General features: G+C 36.2%; 1 protein-coding gene across 1 annotated transcript in view; it reads left to right on the top strand.

Moving 5' to 3' along the window:
• The window catches only part of ZFHX4 (zinc finger homeobox 4), a gene marked incomplete at both ends in the record, with an annotated part of 125,469 nt that overhangs the window by 29,026 nt on the left and 74,055 nt on the right, over window positions 1–22,388 (top strand). The window lies entirely within an intron of this gene.

Genomic DNA, 22,388 nt, shown 5'->3' with positions numbered 1-22,388 from the left:
GCCCCTTTGAAATAAGTGGCCACTTATTAGAGACTAGGGAGAAAATATTTACTTGAGAAAAATTATTAATAAAGCACATCAAGACCTGTTTCTATTAGTTTTGGTCTATGACTACTTTCTACTCTAATTTTAGGGCTTAGGGATGTTTAGTCATACAAGCTCTCCATCCTGAAGCAGGCGTGTACTATATTATTAGTAGTAGTAGTAGTAGTAAACACCAGTCTTAAATGTTTTGAATATATTTATAAAACATACTTCTCCTCTTCATAAAATTGAAAGCATCTGCTAGGGATTTTCTGTTAAAATGTTGTGGGCATGTAAGTCTGGTGTAGGTCTATGTGCCATTTTGAATGACAATTAAGCTGACAGTGCACCCTGTACCAGTGAGACTGGAAAACAAACAAAACAGGCAGATGGTTCATTTAGTTTAGTAATTGTAATTTGTTGTTCATTAAAACTAATTCCCACACAGACATTCTCTATGCAGATGGAGTATATGGACAATTTTATTTCACCAACCTGTTCTAATAGTTATTTTTGTTAGTGTAATTTGCATTGACGTTTGATAGGCAGTTGATTAGAGCAGTAGGATTTTGTCAAAATTAAAATTAATTGTAATTTTTCCTTCTTTCATTAGTCTGCTTTTGTAACTATCATGACCAAGCAGCAGGGGTTTTGATCTGAAATATCACAGCAGCATTTGTTGTGTTTTGGTTTTTTTTTTTTTTTGCTTGTTTTTTTTTTTTTTTTTTTTTTAGATTGGACTTTTTATTTAATGGGCTGTATTTGGAAGAGTTTTTTTTTATTTAGTTATGTAATTTAAAGAAGACAAAAACTGTTTCAGGATGATTCTAAACTATGCTTTGAGTGGAAGAATATAGAGAGTTTAAAAAAACAAAAAAACAAACAGAACAAACTCAACTAATTGTGCTTGAGATGTTTTTCAGTCTTCTAAGTATTCTTAAATACAGTGATACTATTGTAGCTGCATACTTCTGATAAATAGAAAGACACTTTCTGGCTGCCTATAAAAATGTCCTTACAGGAATAAGAAACATATTGTCCTATGGGTTTTATACAGGGATCTTTTTCCCCCTCTATAGATTATAAAATTATGTATGGTAAATAAACTTCAAACGAAGGAAACTAATGCCATCTTGACAATTATAATTATGAATCTGCTCAGTTTGATAATTATGATGAAGTCGTTCTCTCTTAGATGGCTTAAATTAGAAACTAATTCTTCAAAAAAATATTAAAACATCTTGATAAAAATGTAGGCAGGCAGTTCTGAAGGCAAGTCTCTAGGGCTGTGTACAGCTTAGATACTTTTCTCTCACTGCATGGTGTAGCACTTCTATCAACCTGCAATATTAGAAATGTAGATAAAATGCTAGATGCAACTATAAGAGCTTCAGCTTGCTTTTATTTTTTAACGTCTTTGTGGTTTTGGTGACTTTGTGAGATAATATTTGTAAAGCAACAGAGCAGACAATTGAAAGTTCTCATCCTATTCCAGTCAATGGCAGCTCCTTCAACAATTTCAGACAAACAATGAGACCTGTGAAAAAACCTAATAGTTTATTGTGTAAAACAGAGTATAACAGGACCTGCTGGGCAGCATGAAGTAAAATTTTAGCATAGGTAATTTTTTTCTTCTAGAGACTAGTGATGTTTTAAGTTAAATTTTTGTTTCTTCCAAAGCACAATATCCACTGGGGTGTATTTCCCCAAAGAGTTGTGAATGTGTAAGTCAGAGCATGCTTGACCTACTAATTTCCAGTTATATTTTTTTTCTCTTAGAATCTAAATTTTTTTTAGAATTATCTATATCTAGGAATTGGGCTGGAAACAGAAAATAAATTCTTCTGGTTTATAACTTGACTCTTGTTTCTGCAAAATATGAACAAGACAGTGTTTATTGTAGTCGGAAAAATAGTTGGCATGATTGTGCGTAAGTGAAGAATCTCTGGATTGTCTCAAAGTGTTAGCTGCCCATTTGCAGACAAGCAAGCTTTTAGTGAGCAATTTAGGTCAATGGATAGAGGGGAGAAGATGTGTTTAGGCGACAGATTTTAAATCACCATAATATAAATATGCTTCCCTTTTCATCCGGAATTTGCTTTCTTTCAAGGTAATTTAGTGGAGCAGACATGCACTTATGCCTGTCTTTGTAATTTTAGGGATTAGGATAGTGAGGATTAAATGCTGACCCTTAATCTTCAATATCAACTTTAAGAGCGAAATATAATATGCAAATGGAATACATTCATTTTGTGTTTATATATTTTAATCTCTGTAATTTAGTTTTAAGAAGATGGAAACTCATCTTTGCCTTATTTATTTTGAATCCCAAAGCAAGATGCCATTAAAATCTTTATCCCTGTATCTTAGAGGATAAATGTTTATCCTTTAGGGATTAAAATATAATTTTTTAAAAAAATGAGTTTAACCTAACACTCTTACATCAATCTAAGAGCTATGTGTGTCTGATTTAAAAGTATCCTTGAGTGTCACGTCAAACATTGATAGTGGGGAAAAAATCATCCTGTGTTTATTTTCTAAAATCAGTGAGTGGAATTTGCATTAACAGAAATCAATTGTACTATAGCACAGATCAATTTGGTCAGTTCATTGTAAGCTTTTCCTAAAAGTTCTGGATGTATTCAAAGTATAGTCCTTGAAGTCTGAGAGTATTTATAAAGATTTAAATATTCTTTAGTTATAAACAGGGAGGATATCTCAACTAGCACAAATGAATTATGGAATACAGAGGAATATAATCAGAAAAATCTGTAATATGAAATTTGTCAAATAAAATGGGTATGTAAAATATTTTTTCCTTTAGGAATTAATACTAGCACAATTGAATTACTTGACCCAATTAGATTTATACTGGATGTTCACATACATATGATTTGTTTTTGTAAGTGCACATATTTTGATATCACTATTCCTGAAACACTTTTAGAGCAGGCCATCTTATTGACTTTTTTAATATCTGCATTCCACTTCTCTCTAGTTTTGCTGATAAAGACTGAGAGGGGATCTTATTTTAATGTTTATAAATATCTTAGCTGTGGGAAACAAAGGGACATGGCCAACTTCTTTTCAGTGGTCTGTGGGGAGAGGACAAGGGGAAATGGCCATAAACTGGGGCATAGGAAGTTCTGCACCAATATGCAAAAGGACTTCTCCACAGCAAGGGTGACAAAGCACTGGAACAGGCTTCCCAGAGACGTTGTGGATTCGCCTTCTCTAGAGCTATTCAAGACCTGCCTGGATACCTAATCTGCTGTAGGGAGCCTGCTTTGGCATGGGGGCTGGATTTGATGATCTCTGGAGGTCGTTTCCAACCCTTACAATTCTATGATTCTGTGATTTCGACCAGCGTGATGGTTTGGAGGTTTCCAAATAATATCACAGGAAATTTGAGATTTCTTCACATTGAGGGCATATAATGTCTTGGCGTGAGCTACATGTAAAAGTCTGTATCATTACATGATAAATGAATAATGGTGATGCTCCTTGTTCAAGTCCAGTAAGTTATCATCCAAGGACCATATTCTGCTAACCAGAGCCTTGCAAAAAATACCTTCTTCTTCGACAAATCTTGCAAGCATTTTGATGTTCTTTGGAGAATAATGTGCTACCCAAACCAAATACAGCGGTCAGGACATGGATCAGCAGGGATGTTGTGAGAGAAGAACAACAGCTTAAACAGAATGTAAATAAATAAAAACATCACCTACCAACTTTGCTTTTATTTTCGTGGACTGGGAAGTTGAACTGGATTGTTGAACATGGTACATCAGGAAGCTCCTTTAACACTGAATTGTTACTTACAGATGAATTCTGAAAATAAATATTGAAGAAGCAAATGAATTTGTTCATAATTCTCTCTCTGTTTTGGAGATGCTCCCTGGTTCTAAGGTAGCTCAGAGGAAAAGAAAAAAAATTAGGCCTATTATCATAAGGATAAAATTTTGCTGATATCTTTGGTCCTCTCATAGACCTCATAGAAGTGAGAAGCTGCTTTGTGTACTTGTAATTCCTTAACACTTCTGTAAATGCCAGAAACTATCTGGATTTTACTGTAAGTTTTGTGTTTTTTTTAATTTCCCCAATTGTATTGAATGGGAAAGAACACATCACACAGTAAAAATGCAGTCACACCTTCATTATTGCTCAGAAGAGACCTACCAAGTGTCAAGAGACCTACTGAGCTGATGCACACCTGAAAGTTTGTGAAAGCAGAGTACACTTTTTTTAAAGCCTATCACAAACACAACATTGCATATGAATAAATCATCTTGATTATGTTAGATCTGCTAGTACAGCTTTAAAAACACAGCACAACTTATAGTGGACACTCAGTTCTTCCATCAAAGATTATATTATACTTTTAAAAAGTTTGTATGTTCTAAGGAATTATGTATGTTATTACACACACTGTTTTACGGATGACATTTCTGTGGGTGGATTTTTCTTGATGTTTTCTTCTAATTTTGTGTTACATTAGGCTTGAGATGTCAGCAAGGATGTCCTCCTATGCAAAAAGAGAGTCTATTTTAACTCTGTGTTGGTGTTGATTGCTCAACGTGTTTTTGTGATGCTTCAGTCAAATCTTTCATCTGAACGTCAGGGACATTGTTTATATATTGCAATGGTGTTAAAGTGATATATTCTAAGATAAATAAGTGAGCTGTCTAACGTATGGATAAATGAGTACCTGGAATTACATTTGTGGCTAAATGTACCTAACAGACCAACAGCAGTTTTCTTCTCAGTGGTAATATCTTATGGAATAATTGGTAACACATTAGAAGACTGAAATCTTGTATGATTTCCAAAGCAAAGATTACTGACAGTGCAAAGTATGTTTTTTAATTTTTTTTTTTTTTTTTGAGTTTCTGACCTGAGAATACAATGTTTTTTTGTTGTTGTTGTTTTTGGTTGTTGTTGTTGTTGTTTTTTAAAGGGTGAAAAAACTCATATCCTTATCATAAAACTTTTTAAGCCTGAATGATGGGAACTAAAAAAAAAAAATAAAAATACAATTTTGTAAATTTTGTTAATGATGAAGTAAATTCCCCATAGACCTGCAGAATTCTCAATTTACTTTCCATGGGAGTATGGCAGAGGAAATGAGTGGCACCTAACCTTTCCTTTGTTAGGTTTGCTAACCTTTGGTCAGGGGACCTCTCTTGATACCAGCTATCATAAGCCCAATGCTATAAATCTTAGCTGGAACCAACTATTGGACACAGATAGGAGAATGAGAGAGAAACTGAGGCAGTATGTAGATTTCAATAATTTAGTTAACAGCTTTGATGGGAATGTATTAGCTAATGTATTTTTAATGGGATATACTCAAACAGTGTAAATATTCATAATAGAATCTAGCCAACGTAAAACCTAAGCTTTCTCTGAAGGCTTAATTCAACCTAGCTGAGTTAAAAGGTTTTAAGTTGTGCTAGAAAACATGTCCTGATGTGTTAGAAATCTTCATCTAGAGAAATTCTTTAAGATTCACATAGATAGAACTAGTAGCAGCTGCAGTGTCAAGAGCATAAGTGCTATCTACGAGAAAATTTGCTAAATAAGTGGGCAGCTGCTTTCAGTGCTAGCTGCCATTTTTCAGTGGTCTTCACAAGTGGCCATAAGTAGAAAACATTACTGTAGCCCTTGAGGGAAGTGCACAAGAGATGCTCATTTGAGGGCATTAGGGCTGATTGTACAGTAGGTGCCTAAGGCGCGAGTGAGGTTCAGAGAAACAGCCTGGGCAATGGAGCCAGGGCTCTGCATCAAAACCTGCTGTTGTCAGGCAGCTGTGCCTGCTGGCTTAGACTGCTTCATGCTGTCACTGGGATCCTTAAAGGAACAAGCCTCCCAAAGGCAGCTTGGATAGGCGAAAAGGCTTCGTCCTTGTCATTTTTTTTTTAATTTTTAATTTTTTACATTATTTTAATTTTTTGTTTGTTTGTTCAGATGGAACAGAAAAAACAGCAGTCAGATACGCCATAGGGAAATACAGAGTTATGCTGAAAAGCTCTTATGCTTGTTCCTCTCTTCTGGATGCGCACAAATATGCTTTGTTCCCAGATATCCATACATACAAGTGTAAAAACCCAAGAGCAAGTACACCCATTCAGCCCTGGAATGCATCTGTGCATTTCTCAGAGTGCTCTGGTGAGCTAGTTGTCCTACCTTGAGCCCTACACCCAACCCTGAGCATTTACCCAAACCCTAATTTCTTTAGGCAGTAGGAGACCTGTATGATTCACTAGCCTTGTTAGAGTAATTAGAGAACTTTACAACAAAATGTCCAAAGTCACTGTAACATAACATATGGGGAAAGGGAGGAACAACAGAACACACTGGCCTAATAATTTCTTCTAGTCCCTCAGAGGTACTAGTTGTTGGAATAGTCTTCATGGCACTAACCACCAAAGTGCTTGAAATATTTGTTGGGAAGTAATAGATCCTTGCAGAGTTCACTTCCAGCACTCAAAAATCTGTCCACTTAGAAACAAGCATTATAACCTCTGGGACTGGTCTTGCTGTAAAATCAATATCTGAAGGTAATCACTTTATATCTGATGCATGAGCCAGAGTGATTTTACTGGCTGCCTGTTGTTAATATGGACCACTGCCTAATTGTCATTCCAGAAGAAGATCCAGATGTCCCTTATTCTCTCTCTCCAGCCCAGCGTGGTTTCATTACCCGAAAAAAAAAAATTCCTAAAAGGTGATATCATTTACTGTTAGAAGCTGAACAGGACAAAGGACATCCCTCCTTGCACCTTTAGTTTCATGAGCAGATTTTAAAATTAACACTTCTCCTCAGCACATGTGATTTCACCTACTGGTCCACAGGCAATCCAATTTAAATATCCACGAGTTTGCCCTTAAAGTCCTCCAAGCTTATGCCTTTTGCTGTAAGCTGTTCCTCTGCCTTCACATGTTGTAGCAGCGGTGTAGGACTTCTTTTCAGCATATTTGCTAGGGAGAGGGACAAATGTGACATTTGACTCCCAACTTCAGCAGCAGTATGCCACAGGTAGTGCTCAAATGCCAGCACAAAAGGTACCAGTGAGAGAGGTGAAATTTGTAAACTGAACAGAAGACTGAGTTTACATTATTAGCAACTGAGTTGAAGCATTTATTTTTCTTTTTAAGATGTTATTTCTATTCTTCACATGGAAATATTCTAGTAATAACCGTAAGTCTAAATTCCCTGCAAATACAAGGAGATCTTCAAGTGTTTGAAGTCTACACATGTTTGCTGTAAAACACTCCATAAGTGTAATGTAGCACTTTGTATTGTTTTTCAGAAATGTTACTGCTTACATGACAATTGCTGTTTATTTGTTTGGAGTTGTTTTGTTATGAAGCATGCAGAAGTGCAGCCAACTTGGATAGTAGCTTTTAATCCCAGGAGCTACCCCTCTGTATACTTACTGAGTTTGCGTTTGTTCCTCTTATTTAACTGGCTGCTGAGATTAAGGCTTTTCAGGCTTTCATTTGCTGGAGATACCTGGAACCCTAATAAACCTTTCTAGCACTTCTGTTAGAGAGAATTTCTTCAAGAAAATATTTTCTTCCCTTCCAGTACCATCACCTGTACTCCTCCTCTCCTGTTCTCAAAGCAAGACTGTTTAAGTAGCAGTGAGGAAAAGGTTGTTTTTGCAAGGATTATATTTTTTTCCTGAGTTTTTTTTCTTCTTATTTTTGGCCAGCTAAGGAATACAGGTTGCATACTGTTTCTGTTAAAAAAGCCTTTATATTAATTTTAAAAGTTGTAGGACAAAAGACTTCTCTTAAAGGTAAGGGAAATGTGCTTAATACGTACTCCTGAGCTTACTGTATATTTAAAGTAGATATATACCTTGCTGCTATGAATCTTTGACTAAGTGCCAAATGTTGCATTGCCAAAAGGTATAGCATTTCATTTATTTCTTTAGGCTCAATAGCGGTTACTGGTAACATGTGTTTGTAGGGTGTCAGTTCTGATGGAATTTTTTTGTTTGGCCTGTTTCCAAGTAATGTTGGTATGTGTTTAAAATGCTTTAAAAATAAATCAGACTTTTGTGTTTCTGCAATAGAAATTCCAGGCAGAGTGATAAAGTGGGATTCTCTTGCCATCATGATCGTTTTAGCTCTATTTTGTTTGTGGGGAAGTACTCCGTTCTTTGGTTTGCTTTTCAGTAGGCTAAAAAAATACAGTAACTATAGATAAGTACTCAGGACAAATGTCTACTAATTTAAAGAAACTTGTAAATAAGAAATGTATTGTTCTTTGTGTTAGAAAAATGCTTTTAATGTTGCTTTCCTCAAACAATTATTCTCTACCAGATGTGATATTTATGATGAAGCCTTTACAAATTAACTTTTGTGGCTCTGAAAGTTTTCTCTGTTCCCTTTTTGAGACAAAGAGACCTAGCAGAGATCACTCCTTTTCACACAGAGACCTCATGTTGATTTCTGTGCAAATGTAGGATCTCTTACAGGAGATACACATTGTATATGCCATGGGTGCCCAATGTTTTTGTTTGCCTGGGCTGCATTGAGTGAAGAGGACTTATCTTGGGCTGTAGGTCTCTCCAAAAGTAATACCTCCTATTTATTTCCATGGAAAACACAACAGAATACAATAACACTGTTTGATTGACCAAATCATCAACAAAACATTATTTTTAGCTATGCATTTTTTGCCAGCAATGAACAAGAGCCTGCGTGCTGTGCTTGTAAAAATCTGAACCAGCAGAGGGGAACTGAAACGCACGGCTTAAGCACACCACCCACCACATCACTGTGCCAACATCCACTGTTTGGTCTCTACAGACATTCAGTAAGTGTTGATGAATGTCAATGAGTGCCATTTTTTTTCCTCATGGAGGAATTCAATTCCACACTTTTGCATCATATGCACTTCCATGTCAGATGCCATTTTGTCAGACTGTCCCTTTGCTGCCGTCTGTCACACGATGACAAAATGTAACCGAATACTGGTGGGAAGATTCAGACTCTACAGTCATACCACCAGCATCCGCCTCTGATTTTGTAGGCTGATATTATAACACAGGAGGCATTACTTTTGGAGCAGCCCTCCTAAAATATATAATACAGTTTATTTATATAAAGCAACAAAACTTATTTTAATTTTTAGTGACTTTTATTAAAACGTATAAAAAAGAGCAACAAAAACATAAAACCAGCGGGATATGTGACCTTGTTTTTGTGACACTAATGCATCATTATCTGGTTTGATGGCAATGGCTGCAGTTATTTGTGAGTTCTGTGCTTCACCCTTGACCACGGTTGCTCACAAATCTACGTACTGCCAAAAAACAATGATACAAATAAGACATGACAGTGATGGGAGGGATACTTCTCTCTGGTAAGAGAAGTCTTATAAAAGTTCGGTAAAGAAACATGATCAAATTTTTAATTACAAATCTACACATTCCGTTTGAAAATTCACAAGTAATGTATTTATGTTGATTGAAAATGGAGTTGCAAATAAACCAGAAATTGAATTTTTTTTTTGGCAATTTTGAAACCTATTCTCAAATTCCTTTATCAAAATGGAAAGCATGGCTCTGTATTTTTTTGCTTCCTGCTGGACTATGTTTAGGCAGTGTATCAGACGCCATAAACTTATTTGCCATGACGTGTACTGGCACTGCACTGCACCCCAGAGCTTGGTTTCAGCCCAGATGGGGTTAAGAGCGTATTGAATTTTCATTGGTACTGAGAGGTTGTTGGGCTAGAGCTGTCACCATGATGGCACTGGGCAGCAGGAACCACACTGTGAGTTATGCTGGGCCACATGTGGCCCATGAGCTGTGATTTGGACATGCTTGGTATATGCAGTAGCTAAAGGACATTTAAAAGCACCATTCCTCCTAAGTCTGTAGGGACTCTCAAGTAAAGGGAATAAGGCTGTGAAAAATTCCAGTTCATGGGTCCTCAGGATGTTGTAGCCAGCAAGAACCCCCTGTAAGTGGAATTCAGATGCCTGCCGGGAGCAGAGTTTCTGCAGCAGTACTGCAAGCCTCTGATCTCTGCATGCTTTCCCCAGGTGACAAACTTCCCCTTCGCTTTGTGGGCATCTGCTACCCTGGGCTCTTTCTCCTGTGGATGAATATAAATCTCGCAGCTGGGTAAGGCGGCCAGCTTAAGTTTGCCAGCACTTTGTACCAGCTGTTCAAAAGAGGCTGCTTAATGCGGATGCCCTGGATCATGTACCTTACACCTTGCTTACAGAGGTGCTGAGCACCTGCAGGTACTCATCTGCTTTGTTCAGTCTTTGTGAAAACTGGGCCTGGGCTGTCTCAAGCTGAGCCTCTAAAGCTGAAATCCAACTCTCACTGCCCTCACTCCTCGTTCCTCCCCCCCAAAAAAACAGTGACTGTTTTTTTGAAAATAACAGGGACAAACATGAGGTATTGATAAGCCTGATCAAATTTTTGTCAGTTATTCTGAAAGCAGACAGATTGACATATAATAGAGTTTGGCTTGGCAGGTAACTTCTTGCCTTTCTTCAAGTGAAGATATTTTATTTTTTGAGGATAGATTTATTGTTATTATGTGCGTTGGTGGCTTTTTTAATTTATTTTTTTCCAAAGAACATTAGAATTTAGAATCGCTGTACAGTTTTACAGTGGATAATCCATAAACTATTTATAAACTGTAGTGATTTTGAAAAATAAGTATTCAATATTTAGCATTTACTTTGTATACACAGTAGCAAATACTACTACATTTGCTTCCAAGTTTCATGGTATATCTGGAAGCTTGATAATAACAGTTCGTATTTTCTTACCAAACTGATAATGTGTTATTAATTCAGATTAAAAAAAGAGGTAGCTCGACCAGATTCTTCTGTTTTGTCCCAGGTTTGAAATTTTATGAGAACCAGACTACACATTCCTCTGCTGTTAGACAGTATTATTTTCAGAGATGCTAACCTGTTAGTGATTAGCCCAGACTGGTGTCTTGAATGCTTGTGGTATCAGAAAGCTCTTCCCTGAGGACTTCTCTGGTCTGAAGAGAATTTCCACATTTGAGCTTGAGAAAGATGGTCTGAACAAGGGTGTATTCCCAACTAGGGGTCAAATCCCATGAGTCCATGGGAATTTTGCCTGAGTTAAGACTGCAGGATTTGACCCTTCAGGATTTATTTGTTTCTTGTACAGATGTTTAAGTCATTTAAAATTTTTGTGGTTAAGTGTTCAAAGAATTAGCTGCCTAACAGACATTTTGCTTCTAACCCCAGCTAATTCACTGCCTCTGCTCATTGGTGCCTTTGTACTTAGCTCATCCTATATGGCAAATTAAGGAAAATTCAGGCCTCCAGTGAAATGATTATCACTGAAAGTAAATTATAAAATATCACAGACTCCATGTGGCCAAAAGGTCATTTTAGATTTATTTGTAGAAACAGCTATCACCTTTACAATATTACTGTTAGTAGTACTAGTAGGCAATTCATTTTCTATAATTGTATGTTTCTCTGTGTAGGATTCTGCCCAACGATCCTGATCATTATTTCTGTATGTTCTATTGCTTTTACCATGAATGTGTATTTTTATGAGTGCATCTATGAACATTTAATAGGGGCTTGCTCCATCAGGTCAGGCACTTGAATGGGCCCAGGGAGGTGGCTGAGTGTGGGAGGCTGCAGCTGGCAGGACTTACATTGTCCAAGGACTTACACTGTCCCCAAAATAAAAAAGTTTGTATGGAGAGACATTATCAAAAAAAGAGAAGAGGTAGCAAGTCCAACAGTAAATTTTGTTTAATAGTAAAGAATGTAGCTGTTGATTTGGAAGGGCAGAAGAGAGAAAGAGAATGAAGTGAAAATCTGCTGACTTATAGAGTTTAATTTCTTTTTCTCACTCACCTGTTGTCCTGAAAATGGAAACAGATTCATTTCTGACGTCTGTTTTTTCCCTTCCCTAGGAAATGTTGATATTTGCTATGGCATCCATAAAACTTTTCACCACCCTTCTGTATGCATTTCATAACTGGTCATAGGAAATGTCTTTCATAATTTTTCTGCAGTCACAATACAGGAGAGGACACGACACTAGTAATGCCATTTGCTTCTCTTAAGGACAAAAGTAGACAGAAGCTGCATTTCTAAATTGGGCACTGTGTAGTTTTACTTATTGATTTACAGCACTTATCAGAGTAGAACACTTTAATGAACATAGCTGAAGACTGAACATTTGTTGAAACATGTCTAAGGTATTTCTACACGTTGCTTGAGGGATGAATTAATTTATATAATGTTTTACTTTTTAAATAAAACAATTTATTATAGAAATCAAAATGTCAAATCTAAAAACTCTTATCTATGAACTCTCATAAATTATTTCCTTGAAGCTTTCTTGGAACAAGACTGCTCACATGTTTCTCCCTCAAGCCTAAATTACACAAACAATAAGTAACAAGTTATTGTAAGTGTAATGGTAATTAACCATTAAAAAAAAAAAAAACCAACAAACCCTTAGCTATTTTGATTTTAGTTGATTTTCCCTTTAGGTAAAAGCAAAAATCTCTGCTCTGGATTTTTAGGTTTTCATCACTTCGAGTTTTTCAGCCTTTTTTTTTTTTTTTTTTTTTGCCCTTTTGTCCTTCATTTTTTTAAGTGGCCACTTACCTGTGTATGTCATTAGACGAGTGTCTCACAGGTGTTATTAGCCTCCTGTGTTCTCACAAGTTTTTGGCAGCAGCAGAATGGTGATTTCTGTTTGCATGCTGGTGAGGTTATGGTGATGATCCGTTAAATAAAATGATCTGTCCCCAGGCCAACCAGTTGATTCGTTGCCAAACAGTAATCCGGTACAATTAAGTATCAAAGATTGAAGTATGCCATTATTGCAAAAGATCTGACTGCAGCCACCTGGAAAAGCAGAGAACTGAAGAGGGGAAGAGTGATCAGGACATTTATTTTCACTGGAGTATACTCATTTCATTGGGTTTGTTTGAACATATGGGATATGGATATCCATAAATTTAAAATTAGCATTTAAATTTTCAATTTCAACTTTAATTTCCTTCCCAAGCCAGGGGTTGACACAAGGAAGAGATGAAAGTAGCAACAAACTGTCTCAATTTCCAAGACTATTTTTGCTGCTCCTGACTAATTCTCATATTAGAACTCAAGATTTTATGGTCCTATTTCAATTTTTGTCCCCCAATAAAAGCTCTTGTGGAAGTTGCCGCTGTACTTCTGCACAGATTTATGTGATTCATTGGTGACAACATAGACAAAAATGTATCAAATTATTTAGCAAATATATTTTTTTACAGTGTAACTTAGAGCAGAGAATGCTAATTCTTTGGTCCACTACTGTCTCAATTTTGTCTCCATAAGTTCACAATAATAGTTTTTAATTTGTCCAAAGCACACTGAATTCTGATGGGTGGAGTTTTACTAGGGTATGTCTTTTCTAGCCATAACGACAGTAGCAATGCAAAACAAACCATATCTAACGTAAAGTCTTTTTAAAGTACTGTAAATAGAGGAAATGGTCAAACATGTTAGGTATTTGAATATTTTGCAGCTACCCACAGCTAAGCAGACAGCAAATCACAGTTAATGTACACAAAGGAGTGTTTCAGATCTTATTCATGTATAACAGCTGAAGAAAACCCAGCCTTTTGTTACTAAAATATGTTCTGATCTAGATTAACTTTGTAGGTTCAAGTATGAAAGGGAAGAGCAACTTGGCCTATTTCTTTCCTGTAGGAACTTAATGATAGAAGCCCATAAAATCAGAACAGTCTCCACATTTATAACATCTGAGTAAATCAGAGAGTATAATGATATTAAATGAGCATTAACACAGACTTCTGAAGACAAAGATGGTATATAGGTTTTATTTTTGGAGAAACTGAGTTATAAGATTACCAAATTATTTGTTATCTTTTAGAGCTCAACTGCAGATGAAAATAGCATTCAGGTTTTCCCAATCCCATTTTCCAGCTATAGGTCCTCTTTCTAAAAAGCACTACATCATAGTTTTGAGAAGGATAAAGGATTTTGGAGGGGGATAAGGAGAAATGTTTCTAGTTTCGGCAGGGGCTGCTTAAAGATCTATGGATGCCAAATCTCTCCCTCCGCAAAAATGAATGAAAGAAACAACCAGGAAAATTGAAAGTATTTTAAAACAACTTGGAAAAGTTAAAAGAAATGCAAAAGCACAATGAGTAAATACTAGCAAAAGGAACCAGGGGAAATAAGAATAGCTTTTCAAATATATTGGAGAAAAAAAAGAAATAATGAAGTGAAAAAGCAAGCTCAGTAATAAATGAAGAGGGTGACAAAATGAAGGCTACTTCTGAAATGGCCAATGCACTGAGCTACTTTCAAAATCAGTCTTTGACAAGAAAAATAAAGGAGTAAGGACATAATAGACCAAGTAATTAAGACCTTTTCAAAATAGTTGTTGCTGGAAAAGTGTAAGGCAATACTTAGAAAAGATGGAATAAATGCAAATCAGCAGGTCTGGATGATAAGCATAGTATGGTCTTAAGAGACATAGATAATGAATTTACATAATCACTAGTAATTATTTTTGAAAAGTAATTGACGAATTATCATAGGATTGTGAAAAAGAAAATCTAGTACCAATCTTCAATAAAAGAAGAGTAATTCTGGTAATTACCATAAGGCTGCCTGTTGTTATTTATAATGTCTTGGGTGTGATACTGAAGCCACAAGAAACTATCATTCTCTCAAAGCAATTTAACTTACTACTTGGTATGACTTAGTCAAACTAGTTGATCTGAAAGGAAAGTGGCATAAAGCACAAGAACAGTAGGAATATTTATTTGTGTGTGTTTGTGTGAGTGGTCCATTTTCTATATGTACATATCTTCATGATTGCATAAAGATTTGTGGTCATCTCGAAGTAATGACAGTGATTAAGAAATAAGATAACAAATATTGTTCCTACACTGAAGATTTTACCTTGTACTTTCTCTTTTCGCCACTTGCTAAGTCCAAAGGCATTTTCAGGAGGCCAGAAATATCCAGGCAGATGCAACTTTCCCTATTGCCTGCCCCCTCTGACTGCCTCATTTGGAGGCAAGTTAGATGACTCTTTGACCAGGATTTGTTCCTGAACCACACACATGCTCACAGTATGGAAAGAAAAGCAAGCTGTGGGCCAAATAGCAGTAATGTCTTGGAATTGTTATCCTATAGTTTCTTGAGTGGATAGTCTGATGGGACTCTCTTTTACTCCTCCTGACACCTGATCCCAGAAGGGTGTACCCAGGGACTTTTAAGAGAAATGGAATAAAGAGAGATCATGCCATCTAGTGGAATCCCTCCACTTTTTCCACCTCTTCTCTGAAAAACATGGAGGACAAAATGGGTTCTAAAGGTCCAAGTGAACAGAGAAGAAACACAGTACTACAGAGTGGAATAAATTAATTTAAAAACACAAAATCAGGCAAAAATATTCAAAAATTGTAGTTTAATTAAGAAGGAAAGAGCCTAGATCTTCACTTGTATGTAGAGATTGATAAAGAATTTTAGAAAAGTTTTTGTGGAGCTGAGGAACCAAAATGAACTGAAGTATTCCAGTATTGCTATGTGAATTTTCCAGTTGGTACAAATCAAACTGTATTCTGGGAACGAAGTAATTTGCTCAGAAGTGTTCTGCAGATGTCAGTGAAAGACCCAATTTGTTGACCATGTGATTAAGTAAGGGGATGTAAACAGGTCATTCATTAAATCGACAGGTTATACTAAAACTGGGAGGTGCTACCAACACCAGTGAGGACAGAGGGAGAAGATATGAAAAGAAGTGAGGACAGGTTAGAAATATGGACAGGAAATCACAAAATGAGATTCAACCTGGCAAATGGAATCTGATACATCTGCTGAAATAATAATGTAAAATGCAGGTACTGAGCAGAAGAAAGATGCTTTGGAAGGAATTGGTGTTGAAAAAAATCGTAGAGGTGGTAGTGGGCAGCACATTGCATATGAGTTTGCAATATGATACAACCAGCTTGTGCCCTTCTTCAACAGTTCTGCACTTGCTTGTGTCATAACATAAACCAGAAATCGAATATACCCCTTCCTATGTATACAGTGAGACCACATGTAAAATACCACACACAGCTTTAGGTATGTCAAAAAGCAATAATAGGTGTGAATAGGTGTATTAATTGTAAGCTCTCACATTGAAATGGCACTGGAATGGCCTGCCCAGAGAGGTGGTGGAGACGCCATCCCTGGCAGTGTTCAAGAGGCATCTGGATGACGTGCTGCGTGATATGGTTTAGTGCTAGTGGTGGCAATAGTGATGAGGAGATGGTTGGACTAGATGATCTTGTAGGTCGTTTCCAACCTTGTGATTCTATGATTCTATGATTCTATGAAATGTGAGTGGACAATGAAGCATATAATGGGAAGCTATGCTGCACAGATGGGTGAATACTGCTATCTTTTTCAGCTTTAACTTTCATGGTTCTGGACAAAGGAAGTAAAACGAGCAGTAGTTATTGTTTAACCAAGTATCTTTGCACATTAAGCATGTTAATTTCAGATTTTTTCTGGATCAGATATTTTGTTAGCCATGACATCTTGGCACCAAACTAATCATAGCAGACTGCCCCAAGCCCAAGTGGTTCAGTTCACTGCAAGGTGATCTTCAATAAAATGTGTTAGATTTACTCCCTGAGATAGTAGCTTTAGAAGACTACCCAGAAAATAAGACCATCTTAAGGCATCCTTATCCTTGCCTGTGTTTTTAGATGTTTGGATATTAGCAGTTTGAGTATTTTTCAACCATCCAGTCAAAAGTCAAATTTCATGTGCGCATACACAGAAACACACTCTGATACCTGCGTCACTCTTATGTATTTATCTAGTGAAATTTTATAATTTACTCTGTAGTTCGAATAGGTGGTTTACCTTTTTACTCAAGTCTGTTCTTCTGGAAGAGGGCTGCCCCTGGCAGAAGCAGAAATACAGGGAATACCATTCTTACAACAGCGTCTCCTGAAGAAAGATGAAACAGTTGCTAATAGCCCTTCAATAAGTAGAGCTGTTGCTCCAGGCGTGTGTGGGTACTGCAGACTTTTTGATTTGTATCCAGCTGTTTTTATCTGCTTTTAGTGATTCTAGAAAGCCAACTGGCTCATATTTGCCTGAGCCTTTTTGCCAGTTCCCTGTTTCTTACATCCAAAAGTATGTTTATGACCTAGAAGTCATACAAAGAGTTGGGTGAGATCCTGGGCTGCCAAATAAGTATATCTGCCTTACCCATGTCCTTCACAGAACTGGAATTATTTAGATGTTATCTGCTATAGCTTTTTTCATGTCACACCAACCACTGTAAATCTAAGCATGTTTATTGACATATTAATAAGACAACAATATGGAGAAATATGTAGTTCAGTCTTTTACCATAGAAGCATACAGAGGTTTTTAGTTACTTGTGTAAGTGAAAATTCATTTTTATTAAAATGAAAGGATCTACTGCTCTCTCTTTTACTTTATAAAAATACCTTTAATGTCAGCAGGGAAAAGTACTTGCTTGCTAACCTTCTGTGAAGTTACCAGTACAGTTGTTTGCTCTCTCTAACACCAACCATATTTGCTACTAAATGAGCCTAGCTTGAAGTCTTATAACATGTTGCTTGATAAAGAGCATATATGGGATTTCATCATCAAATGAATATTGCATTTAGGACGTTCTACTAGTATAATGGCACTTTACCATGTTGACTTTTTTTCTCACTTAATTAGGTATATTAGCAGTGCACTTATTAAGACAGAAGGAGAATCTTCAGGTCAAGTAGTGTGGTTATATGTTTATGTATACCAAGATAAAATCATGGAAAGGATGAAAATCCCAAAGGAATAAATTGTAATTTCCAACAATTTCTTTTTTTTTTTTTTTTTTTCTATTTAAAAGTTGCAATGAGCATTTGGAAAAGGTTTGCAAACTCTTTATCACAGTACTTGTGCTACATTTGTGTTGATCAGTTTAAAGAGCTTGGGTCCCACCTCCTGTGTTGAATACGCATCTTAATGCCTTGTTAAATCAGCTTATTAAACCAGTTCTTGATTTATTGTGTTCGTGTAGAAGTTTCTGATATTTGAAAAATATAGGCTGGTGTGCACATGCAGCATATAGTATGTAGTATCAGAACTGGGCTGCTAAAGTTTCCTGTTTCTCATCGTGGCTAAAAAGCTACAATTGCATTTTTTTTATTTTTTTTTTCTTATAGCATGGACTATCATAGGGCTTTTTGACAGTACTATCATGGCAGAAATTTTCTTGTTAGTGCATTTATTTCTCTGTTTAGTTATTTATGCAGAGGGATGGATTTTAAAGATACAGTTCAACTACAGAAGAAAAATAGTAAAAGCACTCTGAAGTTCTGAAAATCTGTCCATACAGATACCTTAACTCATGCTGCTTGCCAGCTGCAGACTGACAAATGTAAGGGTGGGAGGAGTTGTCCCCGAGTCTTGGGTTTTCCAGTCTCCCACTTCAGAGGCATACAGGTATACGCTGCTTGCATGAGTGACAAGGGGTAAATAAGAATTCAAGAGTATGATGACTACTCTGCATCTCTGTATATATCCATCCTGTAGACATAAATAGCTTGCCTAGGTTTCTTTGGGGGTTAGTGATGATCTTAACCAAGGTGAAAAAATTGAAAATAATAAAAAGGATTGATGCAATTCTGGGATGGCTTGGCAACCCACGCCAAAATAAAACTAACAAATAAAATGTCATAAATAAATAGCTACTTTGCAAGACATTGCAACATAGTTTTGTAATGTCTTTATTGTCCTGTTTTTTCGATATTTTATCAAGTAAGAGGCTGCTGTCATTTCTATGAAATTCTTATTTTTCATGCTAGTTTTAGGAAACTGAGGCAAAGGACAGACATCATACATAGCAGCCAAGTAGTTTCTCTAAAAGCAGATTGCTTCTGTTGATGCAAGTATCTTAACTTTCCAGATCCAGTTAAAAGTCTTGGTAGTTTTCCTAGCTTTTTAATCTATCTTGCTTCTACCATTTCATGCAAGGTACAGTAAATGGGTGAGAAATTAAGTAAATACCCATGGGAGGATCAAAATAATTTATACTACTCCACAGACATTTCAAGTCTTGCAGTGTCTGAGCAACCGCTTGCTGAGCTGAGTAGCTCAAAATGGTAAAGCATGCTCCATAAATCAGAAATCCAAGTCAGAGTTTCTGAAAAAACATTATTTTGCCAATGTTTTTATTAAAAACAGTACAAAATATGTAGTTTAACATAGGTCTTTTGCAGGCTTCAAGGAATGTGAGGATTTTAATAACACAAACTTCATTTAAATGAACAGGCAGTGTATTTAGAAAGATATGGAGTTATCAAGCTTTCTAATAATGGTAATGATTTTTATGCAAAACATTTTGCACAAAATCAAGAGCTTACTGGGTACCTGAAAATACAGTGACTATCAAGCTGTGACGTATTTGTTTTAGAGGAATTGTACATGCACATGATGTTAGTGATACTAGAGAATGAACACTCTTGGCAATCAAAATCTCGTCTTCATATATGGTATGGATATAAAACACATTTCTGTATAGCATTATATTTCAAATGGAGTTTCTAGACCATTATCTCCAGCGAAGAGTGAGACAGTGATTTCCCGATATCTCAATCCCCGATGAAGTACTAAATTAGTGCCAGATAAGGTGTTGGCTTTTTTATGATATGAACACCTCTGTAAAAAATAAAAAATAATAATAATAAAAAAAAGTCTACAAATTAGTCTTTAGGCCAGTGAATAATTATTATAGGGTAACAATTTTAGTTAGTTATTCTGGACATTTTCATTTTGAGGATAAAGGGCACCAAGTGGTAAAGTTGTAAAGTATCAAATGCAGACACCATGGACTGCGATTTGAATGCCAACTTATTTACAGGTATTTATTTGACTGATAGAAAACATGAACTTTCCCTCACAACTGCAAGACAGCAAGGAAATTATGTTTATTCTGCTTTTTTTTATGCAATGTGGCTTGTGACTCTTAATGACTGACAATCCAGCTGCAAGCATATAAAAGGATGGGTATGAAATGATAAAATCAGGAATGTGATTCAGGTACCATTTAGGATAGAAAATGCAGAATTTTAAAATGCTTTGTGGTTCTAACAGTAATGCTGCCTTCATTACTACTGTACCTCAAATCAGCAGAGAGAAAAGCTTCTGAAATTAAGATTACCCATAGGATTTGTAAATCAGATTGATGGAAGTAATTGGTAAACTGCTTAATCAAGCCTTGCTTGGAGGTGAATAAGGACTGCAGGATAGAAAATGCAGGCTGTATAAGTAACCCAACAAGTCAGTAGAGTTCTTTTTTTCTGAAAGAAACAAAGATAGCAGTAATTAATGACCCTGACTCTGTGCCAAAAAAGCTTTCTTCTGACAACTCCAACTTAATTAAAACTTAAGACATTTCAATGGCCTCAGAAAGCCCCTGATGGGGTGAACTCTTGCAAACTCGTGAGAAAATTTTGTAAATTAAAGGAAAAGATGTGTGTTGCCACTAGTGCCATGACTCTAATCCCTGGCAGTCAAAGAATCTATTTAGCCAAAGCCTTTTCTTTTAACTGGCTCACACCTGCAGGCTTACTGGCACTTCCTCTGTACCAGAGAAGGCAGTTTTTGTGTTTTACGGAAGATCAGATAATAGGAGTCTTGCTGTTACTTTTGTTTTTGTTCATTGTTCATTAGGCTGTGAGTGTTGCAGGCACACTTGATATGCTTGGCTAGCTTGGGGAGAGCATTGGCTGAATGCTTTAGGTGGTGCAACATTAGTGAGGATGGGCTGGCAAAAGAAAAAGTAAGTTTAATACAAAAGTACTTCAAATTAAAATCACAGCTGATGAAGCAAGCTGAAAGGCATAGCCTGCTGTTCTTCACACATCCAGGTTGCAAGGAAAAGTATTCTGCACTGGACAGTGCTAGATTTAGACAAAAGGAAATTGGGCTTTCACATTCTCCTGGCTCCTTTTCATGAAAGTGATTTTTGTTCATTATGAACCAACTGCTTTAAGAATCCTTCCTAGGTACATGGCATGGAAAGGAAAGCTCTGTTTACATTGCAAGGAAGCAGGCAATTTTGTGAGTTGACCTGCCTACTTTACTAATAAACATAGAATTAAATTCTAGAACTAGCATCAGTTGCATACTAATTGCTGTAAATGATTACTTGTTTTACATAAGAAAAAAGGAGCTCAATTTTATTTCTTCTTTTAGAAAGTGCTTTTGTGTACTGTATCATGAAATTGCCAGTTTTCTCCACTCCTCCTTTCAGTGGCCTTAGGCAAATGCCTGCATCAGAGGTAGTGGAGAAGGTAATATTCTGGATGGCCTTTGCCTTTTTGGATGTTACTAGGGAATGTGTTGTCTGATTGGCACTGAAAAGCCTTGCTCCTGTCAAGACTTACGTGTATTTTTCAAGTGTAGGAAAGGATATAGAGCTCAAGGTACTCATGAATCTCTTCCTTTGAACTTTTTTTGAGAGAGTTTTGATGAGGTTAATTATGATGTTTCTTTTCACATGTGATAATCCATAACGTACAGATGATAGGGCTGATATTTTCTTTTTTGAGGCTGAGGGAAGAATAGGGGAAAATACAGTCATAGATTTCTTTTTGTGTGGATTGGCATTTAATTTACCACATCAAGCTGACACAGAAATTAAAAAAGAAAAAAAAAAAAAAAGAAGAGGGGGAAAGAGAAGAGGAAAAAGGAGCCTGTAGGAGTTTACAAAAATATACTGTATGTGTCATATCTTCATAGTGTTGGAAAGATTCACTGACCAGTTTGTTAGTAACCACTTTCAGATGTTAAAATAGGGGTGGGGAAGATGGAGGGGAACAAGAGGGAGAAGAAAGTAGAAATCAGCATGTTTGATCTAATACACAAGCTATTGTCTGCAAGAATTTCAGGATACCAGCCATGATCTAACTAATCTTAGTCCAAATAAATACCACCTGTACCATTTGATATCTAAAGGAAAAAAACCAATCCATTGTAATGTATTAGAAAGAGTCCTAGAGTTGTGTGGAACTCTCATCATTAAAGTGATTGTTTTTGCATTATTTTTGGAATATATTTGTTGTGCCTGTGAAATGGAAGCACCTTAGTTAAACTGAAATATATATATATTTTTAAATAAACTACTGTAATAGAATATGTTTGGGAGTTGTAAAAGTTTTCCATTGAAAAAATCAGAATTTAAAAGGATCCTGTTACATGCTGTGGGCAGAAATCAGAGTCAGAAATGCTTGTGAAAAGATTTTCTTTTTAACAAAAATTTGTTGCGGGTCACAGTAAA

Source organism: Tetrao urogallus (genome assembly GCF_951394365.1).
Source record: "Tetrao urogallus genome assembly, chromosome: 3".
Taxonomy (NCBI): domain Eukaryota; kingdom Metazoa; phylum Chordata; class Aves; order Galliformes; family Phasianidae; genus Tetrao; species Tetrao urogallus.
This window is presented reverse-complemented; position numbering and strand designations above follow the sequence as displayed.